This window comes from Mastomys coucha, unplaced genomic scaffold (assembly GCF_008632895.1).
Source record: "Mastomys coucha isolate ucsf_1 unplaced genomic scaffold, UCSF_Mcou_1 pScaffold8, whole genome shotgun sequence".
NCBI classification, from domain to species: domain Eukaryota; kingdom Metazoa; phylum Chordata; class Mammalia; order Rodentia; family Muridae; genus Mastomys; species Mastomys coucha.
In genome coordinates, this window is record NW_022196914.1 from 59,596,336 (window position 1) to 59,616,598 (window position 20,263).

A 20,263-nucleotide genomic window follows, 5' to 3' on the forward strand; every position below is an offset into this window, starting at 1 on the left:
AAAAAAAGAACATTATGCAACTGTATTTTGATTTAGAGTTCTTTTAGAGTTAAACAAATCAAAGTTAAAAAAGGAAGAAAGAAATCCAGGAGGGTGGGTGGAGCAGTGGTGGTGCACGCCTTTAATCCCAGTACTTGGGAGGCAAAGGCAGGTGGATTTCTGAGTTCAAGGCCAGCCTGGTCTACAGAGTGAATTCCAGGACAGCCAGGGCTAACCAGGGAAACCCTGTCTCAAAAACCAAAAAAGAAAAAAAAAGAAAAAAAGAAATCCAGGAGGGTGCTGGAAAAGACCCAAATAAATTAAAACCCATGCACTGCTAGTGAGATTAGACTTCTGACTTAGGGTTTTACTGCTGTGAACAGACACCATGACCAAGGCAAGTCTTATAAAGGACAACATTTAATTGGGGCTGCCTTACAGGTTCAGAGGTTCTGTCCATTATCATCAAGGTGGAATTATGGCAGTGACTAGGCAGACGTGGTGTAGGCAGAACTGAGAGTTCTACATCTTCATCTGAATGCTGCTAGTGGAATACTGGCTTCCAGGCAGCTAAAATAAGGGTCTTAAAGCCCACACCCATAGTAACACACCCACTCCAACAAGGCTACACCTTTTGGTTTTTTGGTTTTTCTTTTTTTTTTTTTTTTTTTTTTTTTTTTTTTTTTTGGTTTTTTTGAGACAGGGTTTCTCTGTAGCCCTGGCTGTCCTGGAGCTCACTCTGTAGACCAGGCTGGACTTGAACTCAGAAATCCGCCTGCCTCTGCCTCCCAAGTGCTGGGATTAAAGGCGTGCACCACGGCCCACAATATTCTGTTTTTCAAGCTGCTTGATTTGAGATCATTTGTTACAGACCTGTAGATAACTAATACAATCCCCCAACATTCCAAGTGGACTATATCTTTCGTTTTTTTTTTTTTAAAGATAACACAAATAGAAATTTTGTAATAAGGAAAGAATTTTGAAAAGAATAATTGAAAGGACTGGCTAGCTTGAGCCTGGTGAGCATGGCTCTGGCAGGCCTTGCCCTTCTCCATTCCCTCTGCCTTGCTAAAAGCCATTAGATTACATTCCTAAATCAACCCCTCAAGGTCTATTCCCTTATTTGGCCACTTCCTCCTTCTGAGACTGACTGTCAAGGTCCAGGTATCAAAGGATTGAAGTCTAGCAATGAAAAACCTCCTTTGGCTCACCTAAGTAACATGCCCTATTAAAATTCAACCTCTCATCCTGGCACATCCTAAGTTTACCTTTATAAGCTGCTATTGCCTGTGGGCGATGTCTGTCTCTTCTCTATCCAGGAGCAGGCCTTTGTCCTCAGGGACAAACACCCCTCCCCCTCTCCCTTGTTCCTTTCCCCTTCTCCCTCATTCTCTATCTTCAGTCCTTATCTCTTATTCCCTACCCTTTGTCCCTCTAGGACAAATAGATCTCCTTTGTGCTGAGAACTTGGTCTTGGGGTGTCCTGGACCAATACTTCTTCAGTGATCACAATCCACAGAAATGAAGCCTCAGAGGCATTTATCAGAAGGCTAGTTCATCATTTTAGCTGACATAGTAGTAAATAACAGAGCCCGACCCCTGAGGTTAAATTCCTTGACCAGCTATGCAGTTATAGGTAAAACAGAGGTCTTGGAATTGTTTGGGCCTGATGAAGGAACATTTTTTTTAAACCATTGCTGACACTGAATATGCAATCCAAGCTCTACAGAAGAACTGTGTCTTAGGGTTTTACTGCTGTAAACAGACACCGTGACCAAGGCAACTCTTATAAGGACAACATTTAATTGGGGCTGGCTTACATTTTCAGAGGTTCAGTCCACTATCATCAAGGCAGGAACATGGCAGCATCCAGGCAGGCATGGTACAGGAGGAGCTGAGAGTTTTATATCTTCATTTGAAGGCTGCTAGTAGAATACTTACTTACTTCCAGGCAGTTAGGATAAGGGTCTTAAGCCCACAGTGACACACCTATTCCAACAAAAACTTCCTAATAGTGCCACTCCTTGGGCCAAGCATATACAAACCATCACAGACTAGAATAATCTACATCCAAGGCAGTCTAAGGACTCACACACACACACACACACAACACACTCTTAGAACTCACTACGTAGGCAAGAATGGACTACTCACAAAGATCTACCTCAACTTCCTAGTGCTCAGACTGAAGTCACTATCATGTCTGGTGACTTGGAATATCTTTGAGATTGTTTCCTTGATCAGGTCTGGAAATTTGGAGTCACCGATGAAATGTGTTCCAGGCCCTCAGTTACACTTACTTACCTCATGGATGTTCATTGTTAGGGCAGGAACCTGGAGGCACGCCCTGATGCAAAGGCCATGGAGGGATGCTAACCCTGAAACGAGGAAAGCTTCCACAGACTTGGGAAAAGATTAGTAGTTTTCCTCCACTGTAGTGGGGGAAACAAGTAGATCAAGAACCAGTTTTAAAGACATTCAGTTAATAAAGAATAATTTAATCCACCAAGTCCCATGCTCTTGACAGCCCACGGGACAGTCTGACTGCAACAAACACACATCCAAGTGCAAAGTTAAAGAGTGACACTTGTCACTGTGTAGCCATACTCTTCAGGTGACATTGACTCCTTAATATCCTGATAGTATGTCTAATCCCAGCTCACCATGTTTTCCCCAATGGGTCAACAGCTTGATGTGTCTGGAGACACTGTCCCCAAAGAGCATAGCCCACCTTCACAATGGCAAAAGCAGTAAACATACTTTTTTCTTTTTGTTTCAGATATTGAGTGGTCTCATCATCCTCTCTTAAAGTCCTCTGATTCTTTTTCCCATTTAAAGAACATTTTTACTCTACCTGAGTATGTATGCATGTGTACATACACTATTGTGATTGATTTTACTCTACCTGTGTATGTATGCATGCACACACACACACACACACTAATGTAGTTGATTTTACCCTACCTGTGTATGTATGCATGCACACATGCACTACTGTAACAGCATGTGAAGTCAAAGGACAACTTGCAGAAGTTAGTGTTCCCCTTCTGCCATGCTGATCTCAGGATTGAGTTTAGTGTTAGCTCCTGCTCTAACTTCTCACAGTGACAGACTGTGAGCTGGGATGAGTAAGCCAAATAAACTCTTTCCTCTCCCAGTTGCTTGTGGTGATGATGTTTATCACAGTAATAGAAAGCAGAGTAGAACACATGGAGAGAGCTTTAAATAATCAACTCAGTAATGTGGCTAACTTCCAGTAGCATGTGGCTACCGGCAGGCATATCTCAGATGGCTGGGCAACACTCAGATTTGAAGTTATTAGCCTTGGCTCATTTATTCTGCTCTTTTGCATATTTGCCTTCAGACCTGTTCCTTCTTTTTCCCTGTTCTGCTCAATCTCACAATGGACAGTTTCCTTCAGGTGCAATGCCCCTGGCTCTTCTCTTAGCCAGCTTACAGCTCAGCTCTGTCTGTTGTGGTAAACGGTGGTAAGCCCCATATTTCTCTCCTTTTTACATCTGGGCGTGGCAGTTGTGTTTCCTTCACCACCCTGGAATCCTTTGTATGTACCTTTTCTCTTGATGATAGAGGTGTGATGCTGTGTATAAGGGGACTCTCTCACAACCTTGTTTGGGGGTCTTAGCTTTTGCTTTACTTACATTACCCCCCCCACACACACACACTGGCACCCCCTTGAAACATCTCAGTTGCTTTTGAATTTCCTGGACCACAGCTAGCAAACACCAAAATCAGAAATTGGACAGGGTAGAATGGAAAGACTTAAGGTTTAGTTTCAGGTTTGCCCCTTGAACTGGACTCAGTGGTTGTATGACTGAGGACTCTCTAGAGGAACAGAACTAATAGAATGCTTACGTATGTAAAAGGGGATGCATTAGAGTGCTTTACATGACAGGGGCTGAGAGAGCCAACAGTGGCTTCTGCATGCTGCAGGGATGAGGACTTGGTCGCTGGTCAGCCCAAAAAACTGGGTGCCTCAGCACTCTCAATCTTGTGCTGAAGGCCAGGAATATTACTGAAGAGTTACTAGTCTGTAGTCCACACTGAAGGCTAAAAGACACACAGTCTGATACATCAGTAAAGGATGTAGAAGTGGCGTTAGGCGTTACAGATGCATTCACCATCATGGAGTGGAGTCAGGAAGGCAAAGACAGTAGGAGAGACTGTTTTTGACTTGGGCATCTTTGGATCTGGTGTCCCACTGGGAGGTATTGTCAGCGCTGGGTAGAGGGTCTTCTCTTAGTTAATTTTTCCTGGAAATGCCCTCACAGATCCCATCCAGCTGACAGTCATGATTAACCATCCCTACAAAAATAAAAACAAACAAACAAACAAAAAACAAAACAGAGGTGGGTTGAAGAGATGACTTAGTAGTTAAGAGTGCTGGCTTCTCCTCTGGAGGACCCACAATTGATTCCTAGCATCCACTCAGCAACTCAGAACCATCTGTAACTTCAATTCTGAGACTCTGGAGCCCTCTGTGGCTTCTGTGGGCACCAGGTACACACGTGGGGTACAGATATCCTTGCAGGAAAAACACCAGCACACACAAAACAACAAAACAAACCTAGAAACCAATTAAAATAATCAAAAACAAAATGGGAAACAAAATAAAATAATAACAAAAAATTAACCATTGCTGGTGATGAAATGAGGAGGAGTGGGGGAGAGGAGGAGGAAGAGGAGGAGGAGGAAGAGGAAGAAGAGGAAGAGGAGGAGGGAGAGGAGGGAGAGGAGGAGGAAGAGGAGGGAGAGGAGGAGAAAGAGGAGGAGGAAGAGGAGGAGGAAGAGGAAGAAGAGGGGGAGAAAGAAGAAGAGGAAGAGGAGGAGGAAGAGGAGCCTGTTCCTAAGTCATTTTTAAGTCCCATCAAGCAGACTTAGTGACTCAGTTTTGCTAAGTAGCCAATGAAATTATCTTTAAGGATCACCCTCACCATGCTCAACTAGAACCTTTGTAATCCTGGGTCTGTAAAAATCATTTAGAGTGTTTAAAAATTATGGCTTTTCCCTTTCTCCTATATAAGAATTGAAAGTGACTTTAACATGAAGTGTAAAGCCCTTGGTTTAAAAAAAGAAGGAACAAAGTGCTGATAAAGGCTGTACTTGGAAATGCTTGACTGCTTGCAAAGTGCAAGCAAGAAAATAATGATAAATCATTAATAACAATTTCCAAAAAGCAGAGGAATGGTGTTATAATTTTGTATAATATAATGAATAGGAATACATTTTCAATGTAGCATCTTGGATAATAATGAGATTTTTTTCCCCCAGGTTCGTCTTTTCACGGTTCATTTAATGGGACATCTTAACTCAAATTTTTTTACCATTTTGTTTTCAATTGATATAATTAAACATTTATTTTCAATTGATATAATTGCTATAAGTAAGTATAATATTAATTGGTCCCAGAGAATGAAAAAAATCACAAATCCCTTTTGAATGTTTTATTTTTTGACAAGGCCTTCCTGTTAATGCAGATGCTACTGAAGTGATTGTTACAGTATTTTATAACCTGTGACAACATTTAGGGTAAATTTCTGATAAATTATTTTGAAACAAATTTTGGCACATATAGAGCTGATGGTTCTCATAGAACTTTTTTTTTCTAAAAATATTTAGTCTTTTATATAAATCAGTTTTGTGTAAACCTAGGTTTAATTTTAAATGTAAATTTATACAACAGAATTTTAATGTTTCCTTTGACATTTGCTGAAACTTGTGGAGATTGTACCAGAAACTAAATATGGCTTCTAGATCTGTTCAAAAATTAAAAAAAAAAAAAAAAAAAGGATATTCATGCTACCACTGTGTCTTTAATTACATGGAAATATTAGTGTTTGAATCATGTTCCTTGTTAATAATTTGCCCATCTGAAACTTGCTGTGGACACAGAATGCTTTCCCATCCAGTGCCCAGACCCTGACGGTTACTGTCTCAAGCCTGTGGCGGTGTGCTTTGCAATGCTGAAACTGAGACACTAAGCTCTTTCAGTGACCCCTCAAAGATTTTCTCACAATGACCGTGTATGCCCTTGGATTTCATAATGGTTTACTGATAGTCTGACGTCTGTGCTCCTGTCCTGGCAGACACCAGAGTTAGTGATTGTGTGGCCACCATAGGGTCGGGCCAGCTTCTTACTGTGAGTCACAGGGATGTCTGCATTCAGGGACGCTGAGGCCATACCTGCTGTGGCACTGTTTCTGTGTGGCTATTACCATCTGCCCTCCCTGCTGCAAGTTCGGGCCCAGGTTCAAGCCCAGCAGCCTTAGTCAGTAAATACAATTTTCTTGTGTTTCTAAGACCTTGGAAAATAGGCAGAATACTGCAGCAGAGGAGCCAGGGGTGCTTGTTTCCCTTATAAAATTATAATAAAATGTGAGTCCTCTATTGGAAGGAACCTCCACAGCTCAGACTTACTGACTTCTGCAAGTCTACAAATCAGGGTCCTAATCAAATCCCTCAGCAGTGCCAGGGGACCCATAGCAATGAACACGGTTGTTTTACAGGATGTCCAAGGATGCAATTAACATTGTAGCTTACCAAGAATCTTCCAGAAATGGTGTTATATGAAGATTTGTGTGATAAGGGCAGGTATCCAGAAAAATGCACCCTGTCTCGGAAAAAAAAAATTGCATCTTTTTATGTTTTGAAATAGTCTTGCTTTGTAATCCAGGCTGGCTCTAAACTTGCAACACTCCTTCCTCAGCTTCCTGGGTACTGCCGCGCACAAATGCCTACTTCTTCAAAGCTCCGGTGGCCTCTCTTGAACCTAACCTCCCCTCCCTTCCCCTCCCCTCCTCTCTTTTCCCCTCCCCTCCCCTCCCCTTCTTCCTTTCCCTTCCCTCCCTTTCCCTTCTCTTCTTAATTTCTTTTTTTTTCTTCCCATTTTTTATTGAATTCAGGACCTCTGCTCACTCAGGCCCCACTCGGTACCAGAAGAGGGCGTCAGATCTCATTATGGATGGCTGTGAAACATCGTGTGGTTGCTGGGATCCGAACTCAGGACCTTTGGAAGAGCAGTCAGTGTTCTTACCCGCTGAGCCATCTCACCTGCCCCTAATTTCTTTTTTCTTTTTTTTCTTTTTTCTTTTTTTAAAGATTTATTTTATGTGTATGAGTACACTGTAGCTGTACAGATGGCTGTGAGCCATCATGTGTGTGGCTGCTGCGAATTTAACTCAGGACCTCTGCCAACCCCGCTCGCTCCGGCCCACTTGCTCTGGCCCCACAATTCACTGTAGCTGTCTTCAGACACACCAGAAGAAGGCGTCAGATCTCATTAAGGGTGGTTGTGAGCCACCATATGGTTGCTGGGATCAAAACTCAGGACCTTCGAAAGAGCAGTCAGTGCTCTTACCCGCTGAGCCATCTCGCCAGCCCCACCTAATTTCTTTTTTTTCCATTTTAATCTCCCTTTTAATTTCTTTTTTTCATTCATAATGTTTCTTTCATATACAGACATTTGTGTTTAAGTAGCAATGGCCCATGCTTAGGGCCTGAGTGTATACGATCCTGGGTGCGGCCCCAGTCCTCTCTCTGATATTGAGTATCTCAAACAAACCTTTATAGTAAAGATATCCCACCTTCCCTGTCCCTGAGGGCTAGAGTTTTTACATCAATGACCGTAATCCCCCCCCCTCTCCCCTTGGGATCCACCCAATGTTAAGATAGCAATATCAAACTCCACCACAGCCTTGTATTAAAATCCTATTGTAAAAGGGTGAGATGCCCTGCCTTTAACAATACCTCCATGCTCCCGGGTGCACCTTACTTTTTTCTGAGAGTCTTCTTTTCTCCAAACCCTCCTGCTTAGGCTTGTATAGGCAGCTGCTCCTAGGAGATACAACTTAACAGCAGATTTCCTAGTCTTCTAGTGCTGGCTGTCTTTTTGTCCCTCTATGCTCACGGAGACATAGGTATAGGAGTCACGTGCTCTAACAAAGCAGCAGTGTGACAATGGGTTCTCTTTGTGAGGGAGGATCAACAAGCTCACTTCTCGGGACTAGCGAGATGGCTCAGCAGTTAAGAAGACTGTCTGTTCTAAAGGACTGGGGTTTGATTCCCAGCACCCACATGGTAGCTCACAACCTCTATAAATCCAGTTCTAGGGGACTTGACAACCTTTTCTGTGCAAGTATTACACACATATGTAGCACACAGATGTATATGCAGGCAAAACACCCATACAATAAAACTGAAATAAATATTTTTTTATTTAATTTAATTTTTTTCCTTATTCACTTTACATCACACCCTATCTCACAATTCTTTCCCCGTCCCCCCGTCCACTGGGTATCCCATTCACCCTGGAACTTCAAGTCTGTCTTAGTCAGGGTTTCTATTCCTGCACAAAACATGATGACCAAGAAGCAAATTGGGGAGGAAAGGGTTTATTCACCTTACACTTCCACATTGCTGTTTACCACCAAAGGAAGTCAGGGCAGGAACTCACACAGGGCAGGAACCTGGAGGCAGGAGGTGATGAAGAGGCCATGGAGGAGTGCTGCTTACTGGCTTTTTTCCCCTGGCTTGCTCAGCTTGCTTTCTTATAGAATCCAGGACCACCAGCTCAGGAAGGGCACCACCCACAGTGGGCTAGGCCTTCCCTATTTGATCACTAATTGAGAAAATGCCTTACAGCTGGATCTCATGGAGGCATTTCCTCAAGGAAGGCTCCTTTCTCTGGGATAACTCCAGCTTGTGTCAAGTTGATACAAAAACCAGCCAGTATAAAATCTCTCCACACATATGTAGCAGATGTGTAGCTTGGTCTTCATGTGGGTCCCAAATAACTGGAGCTGTTGCTTTTACATGGGATATGTTTACAATCCTATCCAGGCCAACATACTACAATTAGTCAGTGTTACTCTTTCAACATATAATTGCTTCTCTCTCTCTCTCTCTCTCTCTCTCTCTCTCTCTCTCTCTCTCTCTCTGCGATTTATTTGTCAAAGAAACAGGACCATTTGTCCTGTACAATTACTGATGGTCTGAGTGTTCACTGGAATCCACTTGTGGTCTGATTGTTGCATCCTCCCCCAAGTTCATAGGTTGAAATGTAGTTTGTTTATGTGTCACACCGGGGATCAAACTTAGAGCCCCTGCACAATGGACAAGCTTTTTACCATTGAGTTGTACACACTCCTAGCCTCTATGTTGATCTTCTCACCCCTTAAATGCCAAAACCTGGAAATGGGGCCTTTGAGGAGTGCTTACCTCATAGAGACGGAGCCCTCTTGAATAGGATTGATTCCTTCTATGGACCCCTGAGAGACACTCCCATCTCCTTCCGCATGTGAGGACTGATGTAGTAAAGATGGCTGTGCATGAACCAGTCAGCAGACCTTTTCCAGGCTCTTTACATGTGCCAGTGTCTTGACCTTGGACTCCTAAGCCTCTGAATCTGAGAAATATTTTTCTCCATACTTTAAGTAGCACACTTACTAGATTTTGCTGGAGAAGTCTGCATGGCTAAGCTAGACCTTTGTGACAACATTATTAGCATGTGCTTGCTCCATGTGTTTCTGTAACTTGTTCCTTTATGTCTGTAGGACTGGGACATTTATCTTTGATTGTTTGGCATGTGGTGACTTCTAATTTGATATTTTAATCTGAGCATAATAATGTTGCTAGGGTTTATAAGATGGGTATACTTAGGTCATAGAATTATTTATTAGCTGAGTGATTCCTGAAAAGATAAACTTCCCTGCTCAAAATATAGTGGTCTGAGAAATAGTTTGGATAAAAATATTGAGACTTGCATGATTCTTTGTTTTTATCTACCATTCTTTGAAATGATGAATTATTTCCCTAGTATCTTGCAGATATAAGTGTTAAGGGACTTTTATTTACAAACATTTAAAAAAATTAAAATTGATAAAAAGTTCTTTCAGTGCAACTTTTTAAAAACATAATTCATTTATTTTTATTTTATGTGCATTGGTGTTTTGCCTGCATGTATGTCTGTGTGAGGGTGTTAGATCTTGGAGTTACAGACAGTTGTGAGCTGCCATGTGGGTGCTGGGAACTGAACATGGGTCCTTTGGAAGAGCAGTTACTACTCTTAACTGCGGATTCATATCTCCATCCCCTAAAATTAATTCTTTAAAGTCAGATGTTGCTATTCAGTCCTGATTGGCCTTGGACTTGCTGTGATCCTCCTGCCTCTGCTTCCCCAACATTTGGTATTACAAATGTGCATCAACATGTCCAGTAGTAAGGAGGTTTCCAAAGTCTCATTGTGAATTCATGGATTTACACTTACTTGGTGTATTTCAATCCTCATTAACACTCAAACTGCCCCATCTCCAGCCAATTGAAACATCATCAAATTGGTTCCTGGGTCGTTTTGATAAAACAAAGCAAATCATTCATAATTTTCTTGCTTTTTGGAATGTGACATTCCAGCCTTATCTGACGCATTTTCTATCTCAGATCCAGAATCAGCTGATTCTCTAAGGTGGTGTGTGTGTGTGTGTGTGTGTGTGTGTGTGTGTGGTATAGTATATGTGTATGCTGTGTGTGTATTGTGTATGATATGTGTGTAGAGCAGTGTGTTTGAGTGTGTGGTGAGTGTTTATATGTTGTGTTGTATGTGTGTGTTATGTTGTGTGTGTGTGGTGTTGTATGTGTGATGAATCCTGGGTAAGTTGTGTTATATGTGTTGTGTGTGTTACTTGTATGTTGTGTTGTGTGTGGTAAGTGTTGTATATATTGTATTGTATGTGTTATGTATGTGTTGTGTTATGTATGTGTTGTGTTTTGTGTGTTGTGTGCACGGTGGTGTATGTATGCACTCATGTTTGTTTGCGTGTGTGAAATTTTGAAACTGCAATCAAGTTTAGGCTTTTTCAGTGGACAGTTAGGAATTAAAAACCAGAAATCAAATGGTTAATTCAGACTGGTCCTTTTAATTAAAACTCAAGATGACCCAGTTTTTATTTACCAACTCCAGTTTTACATTATCTGTATCTCTTTTCTCCATTTCAAAATTGGTTTGTTTCCAAGGATACCAACAGAATACTTAGTTGTTTTATCCTATAAAACATATTTCAAAATTTCAGTATGAACTTTATACAACAGTACTAGAAATAATGTATTATTTATGTATTTCTTCTTTGTATTTAGGGAATTTTCTACAAGGATTGTATTATCAAATGATGGTGTTGCAAAGTCAGTTGAGATAATTTGTGAGTCATTTTTAGATTGAGCTGTTTAATGAGGGTTAATTTTTCAAAGTTTCATTTTGTTGCATAGTTACTTAAAATATATACCTTCTAGTCAAAGACACAAAATAAGATCTATTCAGAGCAGTGTAACTCTTGCCTGTATTTCTGCTCCATTCTCTTCCTATACCAAAAGCTTACGTTTACTGACCTAGGTTTGGTGGTGCATGTTTGTAATCGCAGCACTTGTAAAGCAGAGGTAGAAAAATCAAGAGTTGAAGGCTAGCCTGCGTGTCTTAGTTAGGGTTTTACTGCTGTGAACAGACACTATAACCAAAGCAACTCTTATAAGGACAACAATTAATTGGAGCTGGCTTCCAGGTTCAGAGGTTCAGTTCAGGAGCATGGCAGGATCCAGGCAGGCATGGTACAGGCAGAGTTGAGAGTTCTACAGCTTCATCTGAAGGCTGCTAGTGGAAGGCTGACTTCCAGGCAGCTAGGATGAGGGTCTTAAGTCCATTCCCACAGTGACACACCCACTCCAACAGCACCTCCTAATAGTGCTACTCCTTGGACCAAAAATATACAAACCATCACACTGAGCTACACAGGAAAACCATCTTATTTTTTTTTCTTTTTAAATTTAGTGTTCTGTTGTTTCTATTTTTTCTTGTTTTTAGAACATGTTAAAAGACACATTGTTTACAACAGGCCAGGGTCACTGGCATGCAGTCTGAACTAGCAGTCTTGTTTGAAACAAGAAGGGGGATGGGGATGCATGCCACATCAGGTGTTGTGCTAGCCATAGCAACCATGGTGGAGACAGTTTTTTGTTTTGTTTTTTGGTTTTTTTTTTTTTTTTTTTTTTTTGGTTTTTTGAGACAGGGTTTCTCTGTGTAGCCCTGGCTGCCCTGGAACTCACTCTGTAGACCTGGCTGGTCTCGAACTCAGAAATCCGCCTGCCTCTGCCTCCCAAGTGCTGGGATTAAAGGCGTGTGCCACCACGTTCGGCGTCTTTTGTTTTCTTATTGAAAAAACAAGGTGGTTGGGAGGGTTTCGAGGAAGCTAATGGCAGTGAGAGGGAGGCAGATCGAAGACTCCTTCATTCAGTAACTTTTGCAGATCTGTTGTTTGGAAATAGTGATAGAAGCAAGACTATCAAGTTTTAAGTACGGTGTGGTTTTGTAACCAGGGTTTTATAACCAGGCTACGTACGTGTTTATTACAACAAGTTGGTTCTTAGGTATAGTATAGATCATGACCACTCTGACAAAGGCTCCGCGATGCATTTGGTGAAAGTATATGCACACAAACCAGTCTCAATGAACTCCCTTTCAGCTGGACTCTGACACACTCTGCAGTGCTGAAAGGATACAGATGTCAGAAGCTACGCTTCTATTCCATCAAATATATGACTGTGACTTTTGTAGCCAATCAGAAGGATCCAGGAGGAGTTTCCCTTAAAATATAATCATGTCCAAGAAATACAATAATGAGTCATGAAAACTTAATAGAAAAGTTGATTTGGATCAGGGCCATCAGGAAGTGTTTCAGTTCTGTTGTGAAGTACTTTGCTGTCTCATGTCAGTATGTGGCTCTTGACCAGGAATTCACAGAATTCATTCATTCATTGAGAGGCTAGAAGGAAGGTTGTCCCTGCAGAGGGGTACAGATGACCTAGTGACTGTGTAGGTATCAGAGACACTCGCTCACTCAAGGCTGTTCTCATATAGATCAGTTTTATGAACAAGATTAAAATACACACACACACAAAAAAATCAACCTGTTTGGTTTATGGTTTGGTAGATCTAACTAATGTGGGTCTAAGTTGAACACTTTAAAATACAGAGAAGACATCTCTCACAGAGCTGCGTTATTTAGAATGTAAGTTTATGTCAACTCCACACAAAGGGCCCAGATGAAACATTATCCAGAGGAGGAAAGCAGAAATTGACTCCTTTTTCTTCATCTTGGCCTGGTTGTCTCAGGGCATCCCATATCATCTTTTTTTTGGGGGGGGAGAGGGGCTTAGATAAAGACTCCCCCGGTTCTCAGGTCTTTAGACTTGGCCTGGAATCACATTACCATTGTTTATGGAATACAGCTTGCATGAGGCTGATGGGGGGCTGGGGGTGGGGAATGGACATTTTAGCCTCTACAATAGTACTAACTGATATTAGATAATAAATCTCTCTCATTAGCTATATCAATTTGCACATACATATGTATGTGTATGTGTATGTGTATATGTATATATATACACACACATATACTTGCACATACACATGTATATATACACATGTATATATGTGTATATATATGTATAATGTTACACATCTATGGAATTATATATTTCTCTCTATATATGTATGTGTGAATGTTTGTTGATTGTCTCTAGAGAGACACAACAGAACTGGCAATTAAGTTTTTAAAAACAAGGCAAGCCTGTATGTTGTCTTTTCACAGCCCCAGGAAGGACCCATGAGGTGAGATAGGAACCTGTCCCCAGTAGTTGGAAGCAGTCTGAGGCGCCATTCATTACAACACTGCTTTCATTTTTGCCACATGACTTATTAGTTCTGAGAGCAAATAAGCATATTCTTGGATACTGAGGTCAAAGAAAGGAAAAAAACACTATGTCATCAGACTTAAGATCGAATGGGCTATAAGATGTTCTGTTATTTTGTACATTGTCAAGAAGGAAAGTTCACGTGCATTAAATGTGGCATAATACAAAATTAATTTCAACTTCAGAGATGTTGAAATGCGAAAACAAACAGGCCCTTTAGGATCAATGGTGTTTGTGTGCCCCACCATGTGCTCTGTTCTTGAATACTGACAAACAAAACAAAAACTTAATTTTTTTCTTTTTGTTTGTTTGTTTGTTTGTTTTCAAGACAAGGTTTCTCTATATAGCCCTGGTTGTCCTAGAACTCACTCTGTAGACCAGGCAGGCTTTGAACTCACAGAGATCCACTTACCTATGCCTCCCAAGTGCTGGGATTAAAGGCATGCACCACCATCACCTACTAAAATCTGTTGACGGGTACTCCTGCCTCTATTTTCCCACTGAGGAGCACAAGCCACAGAAAAGCTAAACACATCGGTCACTGAGCTGGTAAGTAGAGCAAGCGTCTCAGGTTCTCAGACATCTTTTCTCTCTTGAAACAACAACTACCCATCATCACCTTTGGCCGTGACGGTTCGGAGTCTGGAGAAGTTAGGTAGAGGGACCTATCTCGGGCTCTTATGTGACAGACATCGGCTGAGCCTGCCTCGGATGCAGGCTTGATAGACGTCGGCTGAGCCTGCCTCAGAGGCAGGCTTGCCTGGGGCTGGAAGATTCATCTTGAAGGAATCTTGCTCCCACCGTTGCCACGCTGTTGTTGGCTGCTCCATGAGCTCTTCACTCTTGGCCTTTCTGTGAGGTGCCTGGTACATGGTGTTTGGCTCCGTCTAGACTCGGTGATCCAAGAGACTGATGGCGTGTGCCATGCCATGTATGATGTGTCTTTGAAGGACACACATTCCTGCCGGACAAACTTCTGCCTGTTCCTGAGACTCCCTAGTCAAGCTGTCACGTGACGAATTGGGACACTTCCGTGCCTCTGCAGCAGATGACCTTTCCACATGGGCAAACCCTCTCAGTGTGTAGGTGATGAGGCAGAGCCCGATCTGTTCTAACTTAGGGCTTGGTCTTGAGGGCCACCAATGAGAATTCTTGGACAGAAGCTGTATCTGCAGAGACTGACTGACTATCAGAACTTTAGCAATGTGGAGAGGTTGGAATGTTGCTGGTCTGAAGGGCTAATGGCCTTCTCTTGGGCTAGCTTTTTCCTTGTTTACCTCTCTGTTGGAACTAACATCTGTGACTAATGTAAAACCTTTAGGAATGTATTAACTTAGCAGACTCCTAGCTTCCACAGGCCCAAGAGCTAAAAATATCATCAGCTAGCTTCCGAGGCCTACAGGAAAGCTTATGCCAGCTCGCTGTTACTGCCTCTATGATGTGCCCACCAAGGCATTTTAAACCTGCCTTGATTTATGACCCTCTTTGTTCTGTAAAACTATAAACCATCATGAAACTGTTTCTATTTTGGAACATGGAGTTTGGGGAAGCCCTCGTCTGTATCCCCAGGCTATGGTCACTCCAAATGTCTCCAGAATAAACTATCTCTCATTCCCTTCTTAGTGAGAGCTCTGTTGTTTGTGTTTATGCATGGTCACTTCTCAGCCATGGTAAGGCGGAGCCTGACTTGCTCTTAACTCAGCTGGGTTTGGCCTTGAGGTCTACCGAGTATCCATCCACTGTGGAGGACGTAAAGGAAAGGTGGGGCTGGCCCGGACCAGGAGGGGCAGGCCTTTGGACAATCTGCAAAAGGCCAAATCAAAGACCCAAGACAGACACAGGCAGGAATCTTTGCCAGAGGGATCCCCCAGGGGTAGTTTTGAAAACTAGGACAAAGGGACATCTATGTGTTCAAGGTAGCCAGCCAGTCCATCTGCTTTCTTAGAACCCCTGGGGCAGGTTCTCCCACCTGAGGGAAGTTAGTGGCCTGCTGCTCAGATAAGGCCTCTGATCTCAGCAGGGACCCAGGCGCCAGGAAAGCCAGAGCACAGTTGTACTGCCTGACTAGAACAGCAGGAACAGGAAGGAGCTGAGCTCAGTGAGGTTGAAGGCCCAGAGCTTGAAAAAGGGTGCATTAGACCTCAAGCCCTTGCCTGAGGCAGTCAGTGCCTGGGGGAGATGGGACCTGGTCCTCTCAGGTGAACTTGATCTAAGGATAACTGGCAGCCTGGAGAAGGGAGGTCTCACCCTGCCTGAGCCCTCCCTCTTAAACGTTCTAGAAAGCTTTTGTTGGTTTTGCAGTGGGAGATACATCAAGTAACCTCTGCCTTCCTCAGTTTCCCTTGCAGGCATGTCCAACATTTTGACACCATGACATGACATCGGCCCCCCCTGCAAAGTTCACAGTCTAGAACTGTGTGGTTGAGTAGTGAAAAAAGCATTGTAGCTATCATCATCAAGGTTAAGTGACTTTATGGTTTGCTGTTGGGCCGCATTCATATCTGTCCTAGTACACATTCAACTTGTGAGTGACAGGCTGGGTAGTCTGCCAGTAAATGGGATGCTGTCTCCATAGGTTAGGTGTGATTGTTAAGACTAAGTGACTCACAAAGTTGGATTCAATGCAAATTAATTCCCTTGCCTTTAGTCCTCCTAGGCTGGGGATCGAACAGCATTTTAGCAACTGAAGTGTGTCTGCTCTTTTCCCATCTTATAGCAATAATGTAAGTGTGGTTTCTATTTTTCTAAAAGTTGTTCTAGACATCACTTTAACCCCTTAGCTGACTTTCCAACAATCTATTGAAATAGATGCTGACATTATTTTTAAATTGCTTTGCATATTTAATAACATTAAATAGTAATAAAAGGATGTATCCCAGAAATTCCCGTTGAACAGAGGCAAGGAGAGACAGTGTAGTGATGGAGAAAACGGAATATTTTTGAACGTGGCCGTTTTCAGGGAGAGTCATTGGGAAATGTTTGCAGGCAGGCTGATTTGTGCTCTGGGGACCACACGGCTGCAGGGCCTGGAGTTAATAAGAATCTTTTTGAGGATACATTTAACACTAAACGATTACTATCTAGAAAATAGTTTTCCTTAGTTTCTAGACAGGAGCTTTAATTTATGTCTAACATCTCTTCACAAGGATTGTGTGTGTGTGTGTGTGTGTGTGTGTGTGTGTGTGTATTGTTTTGACATAAGGTCTGGCTATATAGGTTTGTCTGACTTAGAGCTCTCTCACCTTACTGCATTCTCCTAAGTTGGAGTTTATTAACCTGTGGGTTTTGACCCCATTGGCCAATTTCTCTCTCCAAAAATATTACATTACAATTCATAACAGTAGCAAAATTAAAATTATAAGGTAGCAATGAGATAATTTTTTAGGAAGGCTGAGGACCACTCTATCCAGGGGCTACAGGTATGTGAGATTATGCCTGGCTCAAAAGTATCTTTTAAGGAGACTTTTTTTTTTTTTTTTCAAGACAGAGTCTCACTATGTAGCACTGGCTGGCCTGAAATTAGCTGTGTAGTCCAGGCTCAAACTCACAGAGATCCACCTGCCTCTGACTCCCAAATATTGGCATTATAGACAGGTGTCACCACACCTGAAAATGTTTTATTGTTTTTAATATGCTCTACTGCCACTATTTAGTTCTAAACTACTAGAGTACAAACATGTGGAAGAAGGATGTATATTCTATTGTGATCAAATAGCCCACAAGAGGCAAATAAGGACCAGGGAAGTGGCTCAGCTGAATAAAGCACTTGTTGCTAGGCCCAAGGAAATCCTGAGGACTTGATTGCCAGTCCCCCTGGGTCATGCATGTTAAATCCTAGGCACACTGTTGCTTCTTCTTGAAGTCTGCCTTAGGGTTTGAGTTCCATGCCTTCTTGGTGCTTCGTCAGCCCTTGGGTACTGCCGCTTCTGTAAGTTACAGTAAGAACTAATGTTCCTGGAGTACTTACATTATGCGAAACAGTGAGTTAAGCATCTTGCAATAAATTGGATCTATGGTACTTTTGCTTGCCCCCATTTACTAGCTGGGGACACCTAATCTTTAGCAGGACGATGTGATTTGCCTCAAGTTCCCACAGCAAGGTATTCACAGAGCCAGGGCCGAGCAGAGGCGGTCCGGCTCAGAGCGTGGCTTGCAAGGATTAGGATGACCTGTTTGGTTGTCCAGTTTCAAAACTATGAGCTTTGCGTTTGGCAACATTTGTCTTCTGTCTCAGTGTTCCCCACATTATCAGTGTAGTGCTTATCACTTAGTTCTTGGCAAGTGTTCATGGGAAAGATGCTAAGAGACACAGGCTTAAGGGGGTACTTTCAGACAACAGAACATATCCCAAAGATCCGAATGAGTAGATAAGACACTTAACTCTGCTCTTGGCACATAGTAATTGCTCAATAATCCTAGATTAGATATTGAACTCATTTACTGAGGACTGGCAAGATGGCTGAGTGGATAAGGGTGAATGCCACTGCGTCTGAGAACTTGAAATCTCTCCCTAGAACCCACATGGAGGAAGGAGAACACTGACTCCTGCAAGCTGTCCTCTGATCTACACATGCATGCAACAACGCAAGCGTGCTCCCATAAATAATTAAATAATTTAAAAATCACTGTTGAGGGGATGCGTATGTAGCTCAGCTATTAAAGTGCTTGCCTAGCGTTCATGAAGCCCTGGGTTAGATCCCCTGCATCACATAAAGCAGGCATGGTGGTGCCTGCTTGCACCTCTAGCAATCAAGACTTGGAGGCAGGAGGATCAGTTCAAGGCTATCCTTGGCTTCCAGAGTGAATTCAAGGCCAATCCGGGATACAGGAAGCCCCATTCCCCCCAAATAAATGAAAACAAAAACAAAAGCACCAAAACTTCAAAATAAAATTTTAGTGCTAAAAATAAAAAAAAAATACATTCCTTTTACAAGAACAGGTCTTCATTAAGATGCATCAAATACCTTAATTATTGATTGCAAAGTGTCACATAAAATTTCTATCTAGTACTTCGAATATGTAGAGATGAAATACTGTTTTTGATAACATTTTCCTTTGAATTTTGAGCTGAGCTTACTTGGAATGGGAATATAGTTAAGTAGAAGAGTTGGATTTAAGCAATCTGCAACTGGACATTGTGAGATACAAATGATCTGGACGTGAGGGGACTCCTTATCAGATGTAGTCAGCCACCTGAGCCTGAGGACAAAAGCCAACTGCCAGATAAGAGGAATATTGTGATTTTAGCATAATATGAAACTTGATTCTCTCTCTCTCTCTCTCTCTCTCCCTCCCTCCCCCTCTCTCCCTCTCTCTCTCTCCATTATCCTTGTTACAAAAAGTATCTAAATTGATTTCACATTAAATGCTTCATAGATAGAAAATGTGCCCTAGTGCCCATTTATGGGATACCGTACCATGAATGACTTTGAGCAGCTAGGTCAAGTAAAATATTATTATTATTGCTACAGTTGCCATCTTCCCATCGTGCAAGCATCAGCTACAGACACTTCCTGATACCTCTCCCTAGGGAAAGCACTCTGCATTTATTTGGGGGCTGTAACGCCTCTCTTGCAACTGAGCCTAGGTGTGATGGTGACAAGATGCTCCTGAAAAAGATAAAGGTGGAAGTGTCATGACTTATTTCTGGAAAAATAAAAGGGGGGGAGCTGACCTCCTTCCTTTTCCTCCTTCCTGTGGCCTTAGCTGTGTGTAATCTCTAGGAGCTACTTGGGACAATGACGTAACTGGCACTGGAGGTCACTAAAAGCACAGCGATGTAGAGGGATCCTACATTCCTAAGTCCATGGAACCTTCTCTTCCACTTTATAGCTTTCTCCTAGATCCCCCCATCAGGCAATTTGGGTCAAGGTACATAGTTAGATCTAAAACTGAGTATGTGCTTATTAGCGTGTGATTCCAGCAAATAGTTCATGGTTTTGAGCCTCAGTTTTATTAATTAATTAATTTAAAATTGTTTTTCGTTTTTTCGTGTCTTAGGATTTCTGTTGCCATGTGACTAAAGTGTCTTGGGCAGGAATGGTTTTATTTCAGTCCTTATCAAGACCGCTTAGTTTCCTGCCTGGAGTTCCTGCCCTGACTTCCCTTCAGGAGGGACTACAACTGGATGCTGAAATAAACCCTTTCCTAAGAAGCTGCTTTCAGTTCTGGTGGTTATCACAGCAATGCAAACCCTAGGCCCTGCCCAACAAGGAATGGCCGAGTAACTTACAGGATAAAGCTAGAGTCTGGAGCTCTATGCAGAGTTCCAAACCTTCCAAAACTGGCTGTATAACTAGCTCTTCAGCCTTACTGACCTTGAAAGCCTCAGGTGGATGGCTTTGGCATATTGCCATGGTGACACCCATTTGGCTTCTTGAATCCATATGCCTTTGTGGGCCTGTGCTTTTTTTCTCTTACCTGGGGCTAGCTCATCTCACCACTTTTCACAGGGCGTAGGTGTTCTAGGAATAAACTCCTCACAGGGCAAATTTCAATCCAATGGTGGTTAGTCTGGCATCAATCTGATTGG